Source organism: Anomaloglossus baeobatrachus, chromosome 8 (genome assembly GCF_048569485.1).
Source record: "Anomaloglossus baeobatrachus isolate aAnoBae1 chromosome 8, aAnoBae1.hap1, whole genome shotgun sequence".
Classification (NCBI taxonomy): Eukaryota; Metazoa; Chordata; class Amphibia; order Anura; family Aromobatidae; genus Anomaloglossus; species Anomaloglossus baeobatrachus.
In genome coordinates, this window is record NC_134360.1 from 55,928,740 (window position 1) to 55,951,814 (window position 23,075).

A 23,075-nucleotide genomic window follows, 5' to 3' on the forward strand; every position below is an offset into this window, starting at 1 on the left:
TGACTCTTTGTAAGTTCCCGAGCCGTCTACTATCCTGAATAATGGTGTAGTTCTCTATGCCATTTCGCCTCAACTGCGGTTGGCACTGGCGGAATTTCAGGGGGATAAACCTGAGAGATGTCCTACGGGGAAACTGTTTGTCCCGGACCAATGGAGAGACCGAGTTGTCTCTGAAGTTCATTGCTCTGTTTTGGCGGGTCATCCTGGCATTTTTTGTACTCGGGATCTTGTGAGACGTTCCTTTTGGTGGCCTTCCCTGTCCCTGGATGTCCGTAGTTTTGTGCAGTCGTGTGGAGTTTGTTCTAGGTCCAAGCCCTGTTGTTCACGTTCTAGTGGGCTATTATTGCCTTTGCCGGTACCTAAGAGACCTTGGACGCACATCTCTATGGGTTTTATATCAGAGCTTCCCGTCTCTCAGAAAATGACTGTGATTTGGGTGATCTGTGACAGATTCTCCAAGATGGTCCACTTGGTTCCCCTGTCTAAGTTGCCGTCTTCATCAGAGTTGGTGCTTTTGTGTTTCCAACATGTTGTTCATTTGCATGGTATTCCCGAAAACATTGTTTCTGACAGAGGGGTGCAGTTTGTATCCAGATTTTGGAGGATTTTTTGTTCCAAATTGGGTGTTCAGCTGTCTTTCTCCTCGGCGTTTCATCCTCAGACCAACGGTCAGACTGAAAGGGCTAACCAGACCCTGGAGACCTATTTACGGTGTTTTGTTTCTGTGGATCAGGATGACTGGGTTTCGTTTTTGCCTTTGGCTGAATTTGCCCTTAACAATAGAGGTAGCTCTACCACAATGGTGTCCCCCTTTTTCTGCAATTTTGGGTATCACCCCAGGTTCCTCTCGGGGCAGCTTGAGGCGTCTGACTGTCCAGCGGTGGATTCGGTGGTCAACAGAATGCAGCAGATTTGGGGGCAGGTAGTGGATAAATTGTTTCAATTCCAAAAATCTGCCCAGAAATTTGCCAACCGGCGTCGGACTGTTGGTCCCCAGTTTAAAGTGGGGGACATGGTGTGGTTGTCCTCTAAAAATATTCCCATGAGAGTTCCATCTCTTAAATTTAAGCCCAGATTTATTGGACCTTATAAGATTTCGGAGATTATCAACCCTGTATCTTTCCGTTTGACTCTGCCTGTGTCATTTAAGATTCACCATGTCTTCCATAAGTCCTTGTTGAAGAAACATGTGGAGCCAACAGTTCCTGCAGCAGCGCCTCCTGACCCTGTTTTGGTACAAGGGGATCTGGAGTATAAGGTTGAAAAAATTCTGGATTCCCGTCGCAGCAGGCGAAAGCTTCAGTACCTTGTGAAATGGAAAGGTTATGGGTAGGAGGATAACTCTTGGGTTGTAGTTTCTGACATTCATGCGGACAGGTTGGTTCGCGCCTTCCATCATGCTCATCCTGAGCAACCCGGTGGTGTTGGTGAGGGTTCGGTGACCCCTCCTCAAGGCGGGGGGGGGTACTGTTGTGAATGTCAGTTATGCTTTTGCTGCTGTGAGGCTCCCTCTTGTGGCCAGGAATGGTTTGGACAGAGACCAGGTGTGTTGAACAATGGGCGTTTCCATTGCTAACTCTCTGCCTATTTAAACCCGGGTCTGCTAGCAGGCTATGCCGGATGTCATTTGTTCTTTGTACACCAGCCTGCTTCATCCTGCTCCAGACCACATCTACCCCAGATAAGTGCTTGGCTCTTTATTTGTTGTTTGGTTCTTTTTACTCTTATCTGAGTTTGTCATTTACTGTGGTCATTGTAAGTTTATTTGCATGCAGGAATCTACCCTCTCAGTTGCTTAGCTGGGACGCTCCCTGCAGCTATGTTTGGAGTATTGCTCCTATAAGTCCATGTGTTTGTTGCTTCTTGAATTTGTATGGTTCCTGCTTTCTGTTCATTGGTATGACAAGAGCGCCTGGTATAGGACGGAGTTCAGATCTAGCGATCTGAGGGCTTTTTGTACTATCAGGTTTTTGGAATTTTGTAGGGTTTTTCTCTGGCCACCATTAGTCACTTTCCTATCTTGTCCTATTTAGTCAGTAGGGCCTCACTTTTGCTAATCCTATCATCTGTGTATTGTGTTTTTCCTATATTACCGCAGTCTTTGAATGTGGGGGGCTTGCTATTCTTTGGCAATCTATTTTCTGAGGCAGAGAGTTATTCATCTTTCCTTCCTTTAGGATAGCTAGTTCTCCGGCTGGGTTCGCGGTGCACAGGATGTTAGTTCACCCCACGGCTACTTCTAGTGTTGATGGTTAGCAAGGGGATGGTGGCCAGATTAGTTGCCAATGCTCTTGTCACCTTTTACCAATGATTTATGGTGGTCTTCCATGGTTCCGGATCATAACAAGGGACATTACAAGAGGGGCTGGCTGTGGGGACATTACAAGAGGGGCTGTCTGTGGGGACATTACAAGAGGGGCTGTCTGTGGGGATATTACAAGACGGGCTGTCTGTGGGGACATTACAAGACGGGATGGCTGTGGGGACATTACAAGACGGGATGGCTGTGGGGACATTACAAGAGGGGCTGGCTGTGAGGACATTACAAGAGGGGCTGTCTGTGGGGACATTACAAGAGGCGTTGGCTGTGGGGACATTACAAGAGGGGTTGGCTGTGGGGACATTACAAGAGGGGCTGTCTGTGGGGACATTACAAGAGGGGCTGGCTGAGGGGATATTACAAGAGGGGCTGGCTGAGGGGATATTACAAGAGGGGCTGGCTGTGGAGACATTACAGAGGGGCTGTCTGTGGGGACATTACAAGAGGGGCTGGCTGTGGGGACATTACAAGAGGGGCTGGCTGTGGGGACATTACAAGAGGGGCTGGCTGTGGGGACATTACAGAGGGGCTGTCTGTGGGGACATTACAGAGGGGCTGTCTGTGGGGACATTACAAGAGGGGCTGTCTGTAAGAACATTAAAAGAGGGCTGTCTGTAAGGACATTACAAGAGGGGCTGGGTGTGGGAACATTACAAGAGGGGCTGGCTGTGGGGACATTACAGAGGGGCTGGCTGTGGGGACATTACAAGACGGGCTGGCTGTGGGGACATTACAAGACGAACTGGGTGTGGGGACATTACAAGACGGGCTGGCTGTGGGGACATTACAAGACGGGCTGGCTGTGGGGACATTACAAGACGGGCTGGGTGAGGGGACATTACAAGAGGGGCTGGCTGTGGGGACATTACAAGAGGGGCTGGCTGAGGGGACATTACAAGAGGGGCTGGCTGAGGGGACATTACAAGAGGGGCTGGCTGAGGGGACATTACAAGAGGGGCTAGCTGTGGGGACATTACAAGACGGGCTAGCTGTGGGGACATTACAAGACGGGCTAGCTGTGGGGACATTACAAGACGGGCTGGCTGTGGGGACATTACAAGACGAACTGGGTGTGGGGACATTACAAGACGGGCTAGCTGTGGGGACATTACAAGATGGGCTGGCTAAGGGGACATTACAAGAGGGGCTGGCTGCGGGGACATTTCAAGAGGGGCTGGCTGCGGGGACATTTCAAGAGGGGCTGGCTGTGGGGACATTACAAGAGGGGCTGGCTGTGGGGACATTACAAGACGGGCTGGCTGTGGGGACATTACAAGAGGGGCTGGGTGAGGGGACATTACAAGAGGGGCTGGCTGTGGGGACATTACAAGAGGGGCTGGCTGAGGTGACATTACAAGAGGGGCTGGCTGAGGGGACATTACACTGACCACTTGCCACCATTCATATTGGAGTTTGACATGACACAAGTCAGGTATTGATAATGTTTTAACTTCAGTAGGTTAGGGACTGTCTCAGATGGGTACACCTTGACGAGGTGAGACAGCTTTTTACCTTTTTGCAAAAATGTATACACTAAGTACCCTGTTATTAAGCACTTGCAATTTATTTATTTATAGTCAGGGTACTTGTCATGCAATTTTTCTCTTTGGTTTTTTCCACATATCCTATGTAGAATGCTATCCCGACAGCCCTCAGTATAATATCCCCCACATATCCTATGTAGTATGCTATCCCCACAGCCTCCAGGATAATGTCCTCCACATATCCTATGTAGAATGCTATCCCGACAGCCCTCAGTATAATATCACTCACATATCCTATCTAGTATTCTATCCCCACAGCTCCCAGTATAATGTCCCACACATATCCTATGTAGTATTATATCCCCACAGCCTCCAATATAATGTCCTCCACATATCCTATGTAGAATGCTATCCCGACAGCCCTCAGTATAATATCACCCACATATCCTATCTAGTATTCTATCCCCACAGCTCCCAGTATAATGTCCCACACATATCCTATGTAGTATTCTATCCCCACAGCCTCCAATATAATGTCCTCCACATATCCTATGTAGAATGCTATCCCGACAGCCCTCAGTATAATATCACCTACATATCCTATCCAGTATTCTATTCCCACAGCTCCCAGTATAATGTCCCACACATATCCTATGTAGTATTCTATCCCCACAGCCTCCAATATAATGTCCTCCACATATCCTATGTAGAATGCTATCCCGACAGCCCTCAGTATAATATCCCTCACATATCCTATGTAGTATGCTATCCCCACAGGGCCCAGTATAATGTCCCCTACATATCCTATGTAGTATGCTATCCCGACAGCCCCAGTATAATATCCCCCACATATCCTATGTAGTATTCTATCCCCACAGCCTCCAATATAATGTACTCCACATATCCTATGAGGTATTCTATCCCCACAGCCTCCAGTATAATGTCCTCCACATATCCTGAGAGGACATTATACTGGGCCCTGTGGGGATAGCATACTACATAGGATATGTGGAGGACATTATACTGGAGGCTGTGGGGATAGAATACTTCATAGGATATGTGGAGGACATTATACTGGGAGCTGTGGGGATAGAATACTGGATAGGATATGTGGGTGATATTATACTGGGGCTGTCGGGAATGAATACTACATAGGATATGTAGGGGACATTATACTGGGTCCTGTGTGGATAGCATACTACATAGGATATGTAGGGGACATTATACTGGGGGGCTGTGGGGATAGAATACTACATAGGATATGTAGGGGACATTATACTGGGCCCTGTGTGGATAGCATACTACATAGTATATGTAAGGGACATTATACTGGGATCTGTGTGGAAAGCATACTACATAGGATATGTAGGGGACATTATACTGGGGGACTGTGGGGATAGAATACTACATAAGATATGTAGGGGACATTATACTGGTAGCTGTGGGGATAGCATACTACATAGGATAATACACTGGGTGATGTGGAAACTTCATACTGTAACGGGGACTGCAGTGACAATACTGTATAGGGGGCTGTAGGGGACCATACTTTATTAACGACTGTTATTGACGTTAAATTTTGGGATACGCTGACCATACTATATAAAGATCTGTGGGGGACATTATACTCTATATGCGGCTGTGGTGACCATATTGTATATGGGGCTGTGGTGGACATCATATTATATACTAAGTGGCTTTAGTGGATATTGTGGCGCCCTGGACAAGCCAGGGGCCACAGGTAACAACACACCCCCACCCCCACCCCCAGCAGTTCACAGCAGACATTCCCAGTGAGACTTGATCTCTTCCTCGGGCTCAGACAGACACACCAGGTGGGCGGAGTGAGGAGATGGAGACGCCCACCCAGGAGTTTAGCTGGCCTGAGGCAGGAAACAAGCCCAGTCAAGTCCTGGCAGAGGAAGAGAGAGGAGGTCTGCAGGGAGACAGAAGCAGACAGGGGCCTAGGTTGGAGCCTAAGGCCCCCGTGCAGAGAGTCAGGCAAACGGTAGTGGCCGTCTGCAAGAGCCGGGAAGACAGTTGGTGGAACAGTAGGTAGCTGGGGCTGGGCGGTGGCCCACCGGTACTGAATCGGGGAGCCAGCTGGAAACCGGATTGCAGGAGGAGCGTGCACGGAGGTGAAAGAAAGGACTTACACTACCAACCTGGGGTCAGGGGAAAAACACAGCAGCCGTCTGTGGGACCCGTCCATCCAGCCGTGTGTTTTACCAAGTTGGGGAGATAAGGTATGCACACCAGTGACTATGGAAGGGGAATACATGGAATAGCAGAAACTGCTGTGTGAATACTGACATGAAAAATTCAATAGCTATTTGTAAGAATGAAATGTGAAAAATGGAACCTGCATTACTGCCATGAATATATGAATAAAGAGAAATTTAGCTACTGAATTGATCAATGCAATAGAGCCCCAACACTACGCCAAAGTATTTCTCTACGTTGGGGTCCCTAGCTTGTGTGTGTCCTCTCATGCAGTTAAAAAACTTACCGTGTATGGGAGGCTGAGACCCAGGCTATATATACGATGTGGATTGGCAATAGGTGTGTATGGGGAGGGTTCACAAACGAAAAACTACTAACATTAAGGAATAACATTTGGAACTCCATTCTATGTCTGAACTGGGTGCAAAAAAACTAAAAAACATCACTATGGGGAGATAAGGTATGCACACCAGTGACTATGGAAGGGGAATACATGGAATAGCAGAAACTGCTGTGTGAATACTGACATGAAAAATTCAACAGCTATTTGTAAGAATGAAATGTGAAAAATGGAACCTGCATTACTGCCATGAATATATGAATAAAGAGAAATTTAGCTACTGAATTGATCAATGCAATAGAGCCCCAACACTACGCCAAAGTATTTCTCTACGTTGGGGTCCCTAGCTTGTGTGTGTCCTCTCATGCAGTTAAAAAACTTACCGTGTATGGGAGGCTGAGACCCAGGCTATATATACGATGTGGATTGGCAATAGGTGTGTATGGGGAGGGTTCACAAACGAAAAACTACTAACATTAAGGAATAACGTTTGGAACTCCATTCTATGTCTGAACTGGGTGCAAAAAACCTAAAAAACATCACTATGGAGAGAAATACTTTGGCGTAGTGTTGGGGCTCTATTGCATTGATCAATTCAGTAGCTAAATTTCTCTTTATTCATATATTCATGGCAGTAATGCAGGTTCCATTTTTCACATTTCATTCTTACAAATAGCTATTGAATTTTTCATGTCAGTATTCACACAGCAGTTTCTGCTATTCCATGTATTCCCCTTCCATAGTCACTGGTGTGCATACCTTATCTCCCCATAGTGTTAGTAGTTTTTCGTTTGTGAACCCTCCCCATACACACCTATTTCCAATCCACATCGTATATATAGCCTGGGTCTCAGCCTCCCATACACGGTAAGTTTTTTAACTGCATGAGAGGACACACACAAGCTAGGGACCCCAACGTAGAGAAATACTTTGGCGTAGTGTTGGGGCTCTATTGCATTGATCAATTCAGTAGCTAAATTTCTCTTTATTCATATATTCATGGCAGTAATGCAGGTTCCATTTTTCACATTTCATTCTTACAAATAGCTATTGAATTTTTCATGTCAGTATTCACACAGCAGTTTCTGCTATTCCATGTATTCCCCTTCCATAGTCACTGGTGTGCATACCTTATCTCCCCATAGTGATGTTTTTTAGGTTTTTTGCACCCAGTTCAGACATAGAATGGAGTTCCAAACGTTATTCCTTAATGTTAGTAGTTTTTCGTTTGTGAACCCTCCCCATACACACCTATTGCCAATCCACATCGTATATATAGCCTGGGTCTCAGCCTCCCATACACGGTAAGTTTTTTAACTGCATGAGAGGACACACACAAGCTAGGGACCCCAACGTAGAGAAATACTTTGGCGTAGTGTTGGGGCTCTATTGCATTGATCAATTCAGTAGCTAAATTTCTCTTTATTCATATATTCATGGCAGTAATGCAGGTTCCATTTTTCACATTTCATTCTTACAAATAGCTATTGAATTTTTCATGTCAGTATTCACACAGCAGTTTCTGCTATTCCATGTATTCCCCTTCCATAGTCACTGGTGTGCATACCTTATCTCCCCATAGTGATGTTTTTTAGGTTTTTTGCACCCAGTTCAGACATAGAATGGAGTTCCAAACGTTATTCCTTAATGTTAGTAGTTTTTCGTTTGTGAACCCTCCCCATACACACCTATTGCCAATCCACATCGTATATATAGCCTGGGTCTCAGCCTCCCATACACGGTAAGTTTTTTAACTGCATGAGAGGACACACACAAGCTAGGGACCCCAACGTAGAGAAATACTTTGGTGTAGTGTTGGGGCTCTATTGCATTGATCAATTCAGTAGCTAAATTTCTCTTTATTCATATATTCATGGCAGTAATGCAGGTTCCATTTTTCACATTTCATTCTTACAAATAGCTATTGAATTTTTCATGTCAGTATTCACACAGCAGTTTCTGCTATTCCATGTATTCCCCTTCCATAGTCACTGGTGTGCATACCTTATCTCCCCATAGTGATGTTTTTTAGGTTTTTTGCACCCAGTTCAGACATAGAATGGAGTTCCAAACGTTATTCCTTACTGTGTGTTTTACCAAGAACTGTCATCATTACTGGTTGAGTGAGTACCACCATGCCGTGCGGCACAGCGCTGCCCCCGCGACCCTACACCTCACTAGGCCCCGCAACCCGCCTGCCAGCTCCAAAACCCTCCACGGGCCCCGGGACCACCAACCCCCCTACCCACGGAGGGGACATAACAACTACGCTGCGCCCTGTCATCGCTCCCGGGATCCCCGTCCAGAGCAGCGGTGGTGTCACAACCTCACCACAACCGTGAGTGGCGTCACGGACAATCTCCCTTACCTAATCCCCTTTTTACTGTGGAGCCTGGGATCACAGACCGGGTCACGCCACCGTGATACCCACAGAAGTGACCCCGTGGCCCGGATCTGAGTACCCCTTATCCCGGGGCGACACATTTGGCGTCACGAACAGGATCCTACCGCTCTGCCGTTTGGTAGAGGTGCGCCTTGTTACCGCCGGAGGTGTCCGGCCGAAAATTTTGCGATGCCGCCATCTTGGGCGCGAATAAGATATCGTAAGATATATTGTAGTGTGTAAAGCGGCCTTTATGTAAATTACACTGCACAGATATCAAAGACCTATGCTATTCTTCTACACTTATGAAGTGTGATTTATCAACATTGGTTATGGACTTTGCAATAAAGAATAAAGTTTATGGATCTAACAATGAAACATGCAATAATGGACTGTATCAAATTGATAACCAATCATCTTTTACCAGAGGATCTATTTCAAAAGATTGTGTTTATACCAGATTACATCGGAGATAAGAAGACATCATCTCAGAGGACATCAGATGGTGACCGGATCTGTTTTGCATCTTTTTTAGTTTTAGGAAAGCATAATTATATATTTTATACGATTATCAGTCACGGCCTACCATAACATGAATCCACATTATTATATTGTTGAACATACAACATGAATAATGCAAATTATTATTATTTGCATTATTATCATTGATATTAATCCACTATCGCCAAAGGAAGGAAAGAAGATCTGTTATCTTTATGATGTATTAATTTATTTGGAGAGTTTTATGTAGATTTTCCCTCCACAGGGGGAATTGTAAAAAGTTCATATTTATTAAATAATTTATATTATAATACATCCAGATAATGGATCTATAGATAGCAGAATTTATCGAGAACAGTACTTAAATTAAGATAAAGGTATCTGTATTGAATATCTGTATTGCATATAGATAGATACTGACATAGTATGGTATATTCTAGGGTTGCATCATGTGTATAGTAGGATCTCCTTAAATAGCCCTTATGAGCAGCTGCATTGGACATATATACCATGACACTTCTCGGGGGGAGAGGAGAGAGAGGGGGATCGTGCCTGCAGAAGGACACATGTCGAGGCTGCTCTCTCTCGCTCATGTCAGACTACTGGTAGCCTGTTAAACGGATCTATCCATCCAGCCCATTCACCCAAGACGAAGCAAGACATATGCTGTCAGGTCTCTAGCATGACTCCATTCAGGAACCAAGGAAAGATGGATCAGAAGATTTTTATTGATTAGAATGGACTATTATTAACTCTTTACGTAAGCTAACGAAGAATATTATTTTTCCTTTCTGTAACTGAACTTTGGCAACCAATTTATTAGATATAAAAATACATCTATTCATTTTTCTACATTTTTTGAAGTTTTGTCTTTTATGCGCTTATCACGTATTTGAAGAAAAATATATTTAAGGGTATATTTTTAACAACCCCCAGTGTCAGTATCCTGTAACCCTAGTGTCAGTGTCATTATCCTGTACCCCCAGTGTCAGTGTCATTATCCTGTACCCCCAGTGTCAGTGTCATTATCCTGTACCCCCAGTGTCAGTGTCATTATCCTGTACCCCCAGTGTCAGTGTCATTATCCTGTACCCCCAGTGACAGTGTCATTATCCTGTACCCCCAGTGTCAGTGTCATTATCCTGTACCTCCAGTGTCAGTGTCATTATCCTGTACCCTCAGTGTCAGCGTCATTATCCAGTATCTTGTACCTCCAGTGTCAGTGTCAGTATCCTGCAGCCCCAGTGTCAGTGTCATTATCCTGTACCTCCAGTGTCAGTGTCATTATCCTGTACCCCCAGTGTCAGTGTCATTATCCAGTATCTTGTACCTCCAGTGTCAGTATCCTGTACCCCCAGTGTCATTGTCATTATCTTAGGCTATATGTAATTACTCTTCAGGTGGCCTCTATATAAATACATGAAAAAAAAAGTCTGATCTGCCTATAGAGCGGTGTTGTCAGAATATTCAGGACTAGTAAAGGGTTTATCCAACATGTAACACTAATGTGGAAACCATAGTGCGGCTTTATAGGCCTCTGTACCCACAGAATGACTGGTCACATCCAGTACAGACACTGGGGCCGATCATTACTGATAATTATGTAATGTGTGACGGTGGAAAGAGAAGAGAATTCACCAGAGTCTCCACTTGGAAGAGTGTATGGAGGGTAATGCCTCACCACTGCCACATACTGACTCTTAGGGGCCCTTTGCACACTACGACATCGCTAGCCGATGCTTTCGATGCCGAGCGCAATAGTCCCCGCCCCCGTCGCAGCTGCGATATCTTGTGATTGCTGCCGTTGCGAATATTATCGCTACGGCAGCGTCACATGCACTCACCTGCCCTGCGAAGTTGCTCTGGCCGGCGACCCGCCTCCTTCCTAAGGTGGCGGGTCGAGCGGCGTCACGGCGACGTCACACGGCAGGCGGCCAATAGCAGCATAAACATCCCACCCACCTCCTTCCTTCTGCGTAGCCGGAGTGAGCCGCAGGTAGATGTTCCTCGCTCCTGCGGCTTCACCCACAGCGATGTGTGCTGCCGCAGGAACAAGGAACAACATCGTAACATCGGTCCTTCCGTAATTATGGAAATGACCGACGCTACACCGATGATACGATTTCGACGCTTTTGCGCTCGTTAATCGTATCTAAAACGATTTACACAATACGATAATAGACAGCGACGCCGGATGTGCATCACTTTCGATTTGACCCCACCGACATCGCACCTGCGATATCTTAGTGAGCAAAGTACCCCTTAGGCCCTGTGCACACTGGAGAATGGCATTTTCTTAAGAAAATTCTGCACCTTCTGGCAGAATCTGCACTAAAAAAGTGCACCAAAAACCGCATGCGGATTTGCCGCGGCTTGTGTTTTTGCTGCGGATTTGCTGCGGTTTCTTGCGTTTTTGGTGCAGATTTGCCGTGGTTTTTCCGCAGGTTGGTCTATGCCGTTTTTAACCATTATTTAATGGCAAAAACGCAGGTACCTGCGGAAATTAAGTGACATGCTGCTTCTTTTTGCTGCAGAAATTCTGCAGCAAAACCTGAAGAGAATAAAAACACAGTGTGTGCACAGCATTTTGATTTTCTATAGATTTTGCTGGAAAAGGACTACAGAAAGGTTATGAACAAATTTTGCAGCTTTTCTGCAGCAAAATCCGCGGCAAAGAACGCAGTGTGCGCACAGGGCCTAATAGGGGATTTCCCAGATAGATGGCGGCAGAGGGGGATTCATTACAGTAATCTTTTCCATGTGAAGATGCTGGATAACATTCTGCTTCTCTTTTAATATTATTTGGCTGATGGACTCAGTGGTTTTCAAACTGTGACTGACTGTAAATAATAGATTCCATTATTAACTCCAATAAATAAGAGGCTACAAGAAATCCTGTGCTATATGCAGGCACAGGACAGGTCTCGGCTCTCTGTATAGTTTGCTAAAAGGCGCATGTTATACTGAGAGAAGCCGAAAATGATCAAGTAATAAAGACTTTTACAGTAGTTATAGTGTGGGCCCCTAGAGTCAATTATCCTGGTAGGCCCCTCACACCCCAGTCCGACCCTGTCCAAGCTTGTGGACCAGACAATGACTATGCATGCGCCTTTGATGACGTCCCACCACCACAACCAATCCTGATGAATTTGAGGCTCTGAGTGCAACCAATGCTCATGAATATGAACTGATGAGAGGACTAACACCACATCCTTTTCCCCGAATATTGTATGCCATCGTGGAATGTAGCCATGTGGAAAGCCAAGGGTCTAGGGACAGGATCTGACTTCCTTATGGATAGTCTGTTGTGTGAGGGGGTTCATCCACAAGGGTTGGGTTATCTCGTAGGCAGTGAAGTAACCATCAGCACTAGGACAGATCGATAGACTTGACATAAGTAGGGAAAGGTTTTTGGCTATCTTCGAAGGGGGAACTGTTATGGATAGTATTCAGTATTCAATGAAAATATCCAAAAATAGGAAGACTCAAAATGGCAAATTGAACTGTACTCAGATATGGGACCTTTCTAATCAGAAGACTTTTGTGATTCATGCTGACTTGGCTTAATATAAAATGATGACACACATATACATATATATCTCAGGAAAAGCTCTTTTTTCAGTTTATTCAATAGAAGAAGCGTACGCATTCTTTGCTCCTAGCCAACTAACTTCTTATATTATTCCGGTACTTCCTTAATAAATTAAGTCATCCTTCTACTCGGACTTGTAGTCATCTCTGGTCTATGTAGATACATCGCATGCATGCCTGACATTTGACTCATGATTTGAAATGTAGATAGTTTAAGTAGTACCCGATATTCACAGATTTACGCCAGTTCTGACAGCTGACACAGTGGGCTTAAGCAAGAATCATCTACACAATTGTAGTTTAAGTTACGCTACTACATGAAGATGCGCAACCATAGCCTACATAACAATTGACAGCTAGTATACAGTACTGTTTAACTATGCTACTTTTTTACGTCACTCTCCTGCTGCCTTTTACGCAAAGTTCTTAAAAGCTATGCTAGTCCGGTCAGTTGGTTGCATACCTGCAGTACACTTGTGACGCCCCTGGACTATCAGGTCGTCACAGGGTATTGCACAATCTGCCCTCCCGTGCAGTATCCACCATCTTCTTGATTTAGGGTCCCTAACTACATGGTGTTGCCTACATCAGCTAATCAAATCCTAGATACACCCTGCACCACACCCACCAAACATACCAGTGGACGGCTTGAGTGGAATAGAGTCGCCCACTTGGGAGGTTGGAGAGGAGAGGTCAGGAGTGTCAAGAGGAGAGAGTTGAATCTGGAAGTGAAAGTGAGAGGAGGTCAGGAACAGGGCTCCTGGGTAGCAATCTAGGTGGTAGATAGTGGTCTGGGCCTAGAGGAGCTGGCCCCCCCGTTCACAGGGGATTGTGGCAAGGGGCACAGATCTGTCGAGGACAGCCCGCGGCCTTGCACCATCACCGGTCCGGGACCAAGGCACGAAGGGGTACGTGGACCCCAGGTCGGGGAGAAGCTTCAGGCAACCCGATAATTTACCCAAGGGGAACAGAGCCTTCAAGATTCGCTCTCCAGCCGCTCCAAAATCGGGGCATTAGCGCAACGAGGGGGATAGGACTTTTCAACCAAAATGGTCCAGAAGATCCCAAGCGTGAGCCCTGAGGACAAGCTCCCACACTTTGCCATAGCAGGGAGTGGGACCCGGCAAGTATCATACTACCGGGACCACCAAAGATGTAAGCTTAGTGCCAGGAGGCAGGTCACGGATCACCAGGAAGCACTATTGGGGACGGGACCTGAACTAAGCTCCCCTCAGCGGCAGCGGTGTCCAGAGACTTTTTTGACCAGTTGTCGGTGTCAGCTTAATGGACTGAGTGAGAACAACAGTGACCCCCTTGCATCCAACGGCACTCCCCTTCAATCACCGAGTCCCGGGGTATCCCCCCTACCTGTGGAGGGTCACAACACCTAGCTGCCCCATTCCATCATCCCCGGGTACTCCCAACTGCAGCGCTGGTACTCCTAATTACCACATACCACGGGTGGCGTCACGAACTCTATAAAATCCCTTGTAAATACCCCTCTTTATCTGAGTGGCCGCACGACCCCCGGGTCCGGAGACCCTCGAGCCACCGCGGATCCGGATCCGAGCAGGCCGGCTGCAGGCACGGGGCCGGCACACACTAACTACGAACTTTGCGTATCCATTTTCTACGCGGTTATACTATACACCAACCCTCCTAAGCTAATTCTCTATCCAAGTTGCGCCAGTTTTGACATTTCTATATCCTACCATTATAACAAAGTGCTATTATCTAACCCTTATTGTCAACCATCTTAAGAATAATTTAACATTTTTTGGGAATTTAATTGGCACTTGAACACCACAATGGATAAAAGGAGTTAAGCCGAACACTAGGCCAATTAAAAAAAAAAGATAAAACCCTTTGCTCCAATTCTGGTTTAAAGTCTATAAGGGATTAAACCACACCCATGAAGGAAAGACAAAATAATAATAACCCCAAGGGTAATAACTCAAGTGGGGAAACTCCAATAGCAGTGAATGTCAAACACCAACCAGAATCCAGCCATTGGGGATGCTTGGAGCAGGGTAGGGGAGAGGCCCAAGGAACCAACAATATTTAAGTAGATAGAAATCTTGCGAAAGCAGGGAAAAGTAACTATATAAAGCCTCTTACCCTTAAACCTTTTTTATTCAGTATTCTGGACCACTTAGACATCACTGATATGGAAACATCAACACACGCTACAAATAAAAGAAAAGGTCAAACAAAAGATAGCTTGGCACAATTCTGGGTGACCAATGCAACTCTGCCTTGGAGGTCAGTGAGGGTTCTGACTCCCTTAGCCCATACAATCATACAGTAGGCCTAGGCTGGACTATAAGTCTTCATCTTTACCATCATCGGAGCCTAGGACACAAAGTAGTGGTGATAACATCCATGGTTCTGGAAGGAGCAATTTAGAATCCGTGATCCCCACATAGCTTTCTCATGAGCCAGATCAGACACCCCATACTTTGCACTAACGAGGGGCAAGCACCCCGAAACACCGTGTCTGCAAATTGGGATTCTGATCTGGCATATATATCCTAAGTTATATGTAAAGGATTGTTAAAAATCCACATTTAACTTTTAGGATCGCTACTTCCAATAGGTGGCGCTGTGCTAGAGTTTGTCTCCAGTCCTGGAGAGACAATTTGAATCCTACTTAGTGAGTCTATTTAAATCTCTCAACAAGGACATGGTGATCACCATTGAAAATGAGACTAAGATTTTACGCGAGGACATCCTTGATGTTAAAAAATAGGCTGGACACTAATGAGGCCAGGATTTCAAAGGTTGAGGACAAAACCGAGGCTCCTTCAAAAGACCAAAGTGATCTTCAGTCCTAGGTTCATTTCTTGAAAACCAAGGTAGCTGATTTGGAGGACTGTAGCCGAAGGAACAACATTAAGCTCAGAGGTGTTTCAAAGTCAATGTCAAATAGTAATCTTGCGGCCTTTGCAAAGCGGATCTTCAAATCAGCTTTACCATCACTATTAGAACTAGAAATCAATAGGATACACCGCCTGCCCAAACCAAGGATACTTCCACCTGACCAGGGATGTTATTTTAAGGTTCCATTTCTTCTCTACAAAGGAGTTACTATTAAAGATCTCTACCAGAGCCTTTTAGTCAAATAAAGGTCTTCAGTGATATCTCCAGGGAGACCATGGACCCACGAAGAACATTTAGTGAAATCACCACACAGCTACAAGAATGGGGCATCTTCTACAGATGGGGATTCTCCACCAAGTTATTAGTATGGTTGAATGGAAAATTAGTCCCCACTAGATCCGCCGAGGAGGGACTAAACTTTATTTCTTCACTAAATAAAGGAAATGGTTCCAGAACCCAACATCATTAAATACTGTGATTATAGAGTGTATAATTTCTTGGTAAATCCTGTTTATACTTGTCTGGACTTGACATGAAATTTAGTCACAGGCTTACTCCTTGGATTGTATTATGTATTTTCCCTTATGGTCAGACTTGTTCTCAATAAAAAAAATTTGGGAGCTCTTCCACCTGGAATTGAAGTCTAACACCCTACTTGAGAATACGTTGTTGGTAACGAATGGACATTATTGACTTGTTTCCTTTTGAGGATCACTAATATTGTGTTTTCATTTTTTTCTTTTTTAAAAAGTTATTATTGATGGGAAAAGGAGACAGACTTCATTTTTTTTTTCCCACCACGAACTTTGGCTTCAATTTGAGGGTGCAATCTTTCCCTTTTCTTTTGGGGTAGGACCCTCAGGGAGAACCTCTTTACTCTCTCCCATATACATTATATCTTTTTGTCTCCCTCAGACTCTGATTGTAAACTTATTGTTTCTTGTACGTTTATCTTGTTTTGTTTGATTAGTTATTTGCTCTTAGAATTCCATATTTTTTGATAGATATTGTAAGGATAGATACAGTATAGGCCAAAAGTTTGGACACACCTTCTCATTCAAAGAGTTTTCTTTATTTTCATGACTCCAAAAAATTGTAGATTGACATTGAAGGCATCAAAACTATAAATTAACACATGTGGAATGAAATACTTAACAAACAATTGTGAAACAACTGAAAATATGTCTTATATTCTAGGTTCTTCAAAGTAGCCGCCTTTTGCTTTGATTACTCCTTTGCACACTCTTGGCATTCTCTTGATTAGCTGCAAGAGGTAGTCACCGGAAATGGTTTTCACTTCACAGGTGTGCTCTGTCAGGGATTTCTTACCTTATAAATGGGGTTGGGACCATCAGTTGTGTTGTGCAGAAGTCTGGTGGATACACAGCTGATAGTCCTACTGAATAGACTGTTAGAATTTGCATTATGGCAAGAAAAAAGCAGCTAAGTAAAGAAAAACGAGTGGCCATCATTACTTTAAGAAATGAAGGTCAGTCAGTTCGAAAAATTGGGAAAACTTTGAAAGTGTCCCCAAGTGCAGTGGCAAAAACCATCAAACGCTACATTAAAACTGGCTCACATGAGGACCGCCCCAGGAAAGGAAGACCAAGGGTCACCTCTGCTGTTGAGCATAAGTTTATCCGAGGCACCAGCCTCAGAAATCGCAGGTTATCAGCAGCTAAGATTAGAGACCAGGTCAATGCCACACAGAGTTCTAGCAGCAGACACATCTCTAGAACAACTGTTAAGAGGAGACTTTGTACAGCAGGCCTTCATGGTAAAATAGCTGCTAGGAAACCACTGCTAAGGACAGGCAACAAGCAGAAGAGACTTGTTTGGGATAAAGAACACAAGGAATGGACATTAGACCAGTGGAAATCTGTGCTTTGGTCTGATGAGTCCAAATTTGAGATCTTTGTATCCAACCACCGTTTCTTTGTGAAACGCAGAAAAGTGAATGGACGGACTCCACATGCCTGGTTCCCACCATGAAGCATGGAGGAGGAGGTATGATGGTGTGGGGGTGCTTTGCTGGTGACACTGTTGGGGATTTATTCAAAATTGAAGGCATACTGAACCAGCATGCCTACCACAGCATCTTGCAGCGGCGTGCTATTCCACCCGTTTAGTTGGACTATCATTTATTTTTCAACAGGACAATGACCCCAAACACACCTCCAGGCTGTGTAAGGGCTATTTGACTAAGAAGGAGGGTGATGAGGTGCGACGCCAGACGACCTGGTCTCCACAGTCACCAGACCTGAACCCAATCGAGATGGTTCAACAAGTGCTAAGCGACTTCCGGATCCGGTCCTGGCTGAGGTGGAAGCTTAGAAGAGAAGCTCCTGCCACCCCTCACAGAAATCGACTAAAAAAAGACCCCCCCGGATGAGCCACCAAACAGAGAGCAGCACAGGAGGTTACCTAAAGCAGTTAGCTATGGAACGGTACCTCCTGAGAAGCGCTGGAAGCGGGGAGGGAGCCTGGAGAAGCTGTGACATGGACAGAGGAGAAGATAAGATTATGGCGCCGACGAGCCTGATGGGGGAGGAGCCTGAGCGCATGGTGCGAGACACAGAAAAGCAAACACAGAGCTGGAGGAGGAGAGATAAGGGAGATATGAGCGAGGAGACAGGAGATAAGGAAGATATGAGCAAGGAGTCACAGGAGGACACAGCAGGAGAGCGGTGGATGCAGGGGACTGATGACAGTGGATCCCAATGGGAGGATGAAGGAGATATGGAGGCAGAGGGGAGAGAAGATGCAGGCAAAGCAGGGCAGCTCAGAGACACAGCAGTGTTGGAGGATGAAACTGACAAACAGTACAGGGAGATTAATCCCACTCAGACACACAGGAAGTCAAATGCAAGAATTAATAGTACCCCTTACAAAGGAAACAAAAAACAGCCTACTACACCAACATCACAAGCCTGCAAGTTATTGGGGGAGAAAGGTAGTGGCCCAGTCCAGACAAAGAGAACTAAGAAAACAGCACCACCTGCAGGCCAAGACAAGTACACACAAAAGCTTAATGTGGACTAAAAAAAACTGGCTGAAGAAGTGACATCACACTTGTCAAAAGAGATTAAAGTGGCTATTGAGGCAGCCATACAAACATCATTAGCTAATATGCAAAAACAGATAAATGCCCATGCATCTAGACTGGCAGAATCAGAGCAGAGAATATCTGACTCCGAGGAGACAATACTGGCTATGCAAGCACAAATAGCAGCTCTAGCATAATCTAATGAATACTTGAAGGATAAAGCGGAAGATTTGGAAAACAGATCGAGACGAAACAACCTACGTATAGTCGGGTTACCAGAGTCTGTGTCGATTGGACAGTTGGATAATATATGCGAGTTGGAGCTACCGCAGGCCCTGGGCATAAAGGCGAAATTCAGAGTTGAAAGAGCCCACAGAGTGGGTCCACTGAGACACCAGGAGGCGAATAAGGGAGAGGGCCAAAACTCAAACAAGAATACCCCGATAAGAGCCAGACAGGTGATTGTCAAGTACCTTGATTATAAGCATAAGGAGGAAATATTGAGGGCCTTTAGAGAACGAAAGCGTCCACTACAATATCAAGGCAACAGACTGCTAATTTTTGGGGATTATTCAGCGGAAGTATCCAGAAGGAGAAAAGAATTTACCAAAATTTGCTCATTTCTGTACAACAAAAAAGTAAAGTGCCAGCTATTATACCCTGCTACACTGAAAGTTAGAAACCCCAATGGCTCGTTTGTATACTACAAGGACTACAAAGAAGCAGAAAACATTCTCATGGCAGAGCTCGACAAGACTAGGTCAGAAAGGCAAGAAAAAGGAGCTAGTGGAGAAGGGAATAATAGAAGAGGATCCCCCACAAGCTCAGGAAGAGATGTGGGACGTCTTGGGGGACAAAAGCAAGTCGAGACCAGGGAGGAAAGGAGGCCAAGCCCGGGTCAACAGCATAATTCTCGCCCGGAACACAGGAACCAACCCTTGGGAGAGAAATCATGATACCTGAACTGGAACTCGCTCATTATTTTTCCTTTTTTTGCCTGTTTTTTTTTTCTTCCCAAACAGGAAGAGGCGTTGAGGAGGATGCATTACGGAGAGAGGGTTGGGGAGGTGAGAGGAGGAGGGGGAAGGGAGAAAAGAGAGGAAAACATCCCAAAGTCTGGGTCCTCTTCCCCCCCCCTCTTTTTTTTTTTTTCTTCTTTTTTCTTTTTCTTCTTCTTTCTTTCTCCATCTTCTCTCCCCTTGGTCTTTTTTCTTTTTCTCCTTTGTCCAGGAACATCATCCAAATTCAAATGAAGTGGGCTTGTTCTGGGCGGACTGATGGCTACCTGGAGTCAGAGATAAGTAGGACTGGAGAATCTTGCTGAGGTTTTGACATACTGTGCTAATTGTTGCATAATTTTCAAAGGCTTATTCAAGTTAGTCCGGGGATAGAACATATACTTTATGGGGGGTGATTAGGGAGCTACATATTTTGGCTAGGAATAGGGGAGCTCACCAACGTGGCGGAAAGCGCCGTGGATTTCTCGGAAGGGAAAATATGTTTTACAGTTACATGCTTTTTGTTGTATTTGTTATATTTGCAAGGTGGGGAAAGGGAGTGTCGATTTTGTGGTACCAACTGTGATTCTAGTGTCGAACATCTCGTCTTCCTTGATGCAGGGGCCCATAGGGGAGGGAGTAGTAAAAGCAGAATACACAGGTAAACATGATACAGATAACTACGTGGAATGTTAAAGGGCTGAGATCACCTAACAAACGAGCAATGATATGGAGACATCTGAAAAGACTAAAGACAGACATTGCCTTATTACAGGAAACCCACTTGGGGGGGAGGACTTTTTCCGCATGAAGAAACATTGGGTGGGCACCATTTACGGGGCAGCGGCACAAGGTAGAAAAGCGGGCACTATGATCCTAATTAATAAACAATTCAGTCATGAGGTAGTGGCACATGAGGCAGACGACCATGGAAGGTGGCAGCACTTAACAATCGTTAGTCCAGCGGGTAAACTCAGTATTTATAATGTCTATGGCCCAAATTCACAACAAATCACATTCCATGATGACATAAAGGCCACCATATTAGCAGATGGGGAGGCTAACATTATAGTGGGAGGCGATTTTAACACCGTCCCAGACTCAGCTGAAGATAGGAGGAGGGGCGAGGAGAGGACAGCTAATGTGGGCAGGAGTTTAGACAATAGGGATGTAACATTAGAAGACGTAGGACTGAAAGACATCTGGAGACTAACTCACCCACATGACAGAGAGTATACACACTTCTCTCACCCTCATGATAGCTGGTCACGTATTGATCAGTTCTGGATCTCGCAAGATTTACTGAGTGGAACGCAAGATTGTGTGATAGAGAATATGGTGATCTCTGATCATAGTCCGGTGAGATTGGGCATTAGAGAGAAATTCAGGAGAGGTACAGATATCATATGGAGATTCCCATCGTTCCTTCTCAGGCAAGATAATTTCCACAAGGTGCTACAGGAGTGGTGGGGAGAATTCGCAGAGGACAATAAGGAACATAGAGAGTCCCCAGTGATATTTTGGGAAACGGCAAAAGCGGTCCTAAGGGGCCGTCTGGTGGGGTACGCAGCCATGATCAAACAGAAAACCAATGAGAATTATAATTTCCATAGTGAAGCAGTACGGGTAGCATATATAAACTATGTGACAAATAGATCTCCCATGACAAAAGGCAGATGGCTGGAGGCAAAAGAGGGATTTGACGAATGGGCCAAAAAAAAGGAACAACTATTCTGGTCGCACAAGGAGGTTGACTTACATAGGTTTGGCAACAAGGCGGGAAGGATGTTGGCCAATCTGGCAAGGGGCAGCAGAAAGATGACAGTGATCTCTAAACTGAAAACAAAGGGGGGAGAGGTGACTACGGATCCTAAGGACATTAATAAACTGCTGGGAGATTACTATAGAAAACTATATGGGTCAGGGAATAACAAGTGCTAAGCATCTCTGGGAACTCCTTCACGACTGTTGGAAGACCATTTCCGGGGTCTACCTCTTGAATCTCATCAAGAGAATGCCAAGAGAGTGCAAAGCAGTAATCAAAGCAAAAGGTGGCTACTTTGAAGAACCTAGAATATAAGACATATTTTCAGTTGTTTTACACTTTTTTAAGTATTTCATTCCACATGTTATAATTCATAGTTTTGATGCCTTCAATGTGAATCTACAATTTTCAGAGTCCTGAAAATAAAGAAAACCCTTTGAATGAGAAGGTGTGTCCAATCTTTTAGTCTGTACTGTATTTCCAGCGATGCTGTCTTCTGCTCTGCTGCCTACCGCTTCTAATCCCCGCTCATTATTTTCATTGATTATTCACTGCCCGAGGATTTGGAAGCTGTTGCATCGCGGGGACAGCGCCGGACAGCACAGCCGAGGACAGCACCGCCGGGGACATCGCCGGTGACAGGTGAGTTTGTGCAGTGACATCCAGGGGGTCATCGGAGTTCCCAATGAACTCTCATGAACCCCCTGGAAGTCACCATAGTGACACTCGCTGTAGCGCAGTTGTCGCAGGGATGTCATGAGGAGGTCATCAGAGTTCATTGGGAAATCTGATGACCTCCTGGACGTCCCTGCACACACACTGCTGGCAGGATGCTCACCTGTCACTAGCGATGCTGTCCTCGGTGATGCTGTCTCCAGCGCTGTCACCGTGATGCCCCTGCTCCCAGCTGCTCACTGCAGTGAATAATCAATGAAAACAATGAGCGGGGGTCAGGAGCGGGAGGCAGAAGAGCCGGAGACAGCATCACTGGATAAAGGTAAATAAGGAAAATCTTTTTATTTAAAAACCCATGTTTTCTCTGGTCCGTGTCACACGGATCACATCAGTGTGCGGTCCATGGGACACCCGTGCTGCCGGAGGAAAAACGGACACGTCTCCATGTGAAATAGCAGGGCCACTCAGTCCGTGTGAAAACACGGCCGTGTGAGTACACAATAGGGTACATGGGTATGTGTGACATCCGTGTTAAAAACGGATGTGAAACGTACCTAAAACACGGACGTGTGAAACCAGCCTTAGATTAGGGCTACACAGCGGCATGGGAGTGCGACATCTAGATCATGCGTCTCATTGCTACATTGAAAGAAAAATGTTTCCAAATGTGTTTGATTTTCTGTTTTTCTTTATTACCTTTTTATTACTGCCATATTTACTATACTTATAAATGTGAGGTTCTTAGTGCACATTTTAACCAAATTGTGCAAGCCCATCTGCCAACGACAAGGCGACCTCATCAGATGGGACCCTACACTAACCTATTTATTGTATTTATAATATTCTTATTATTATCCTAGTAACCTATT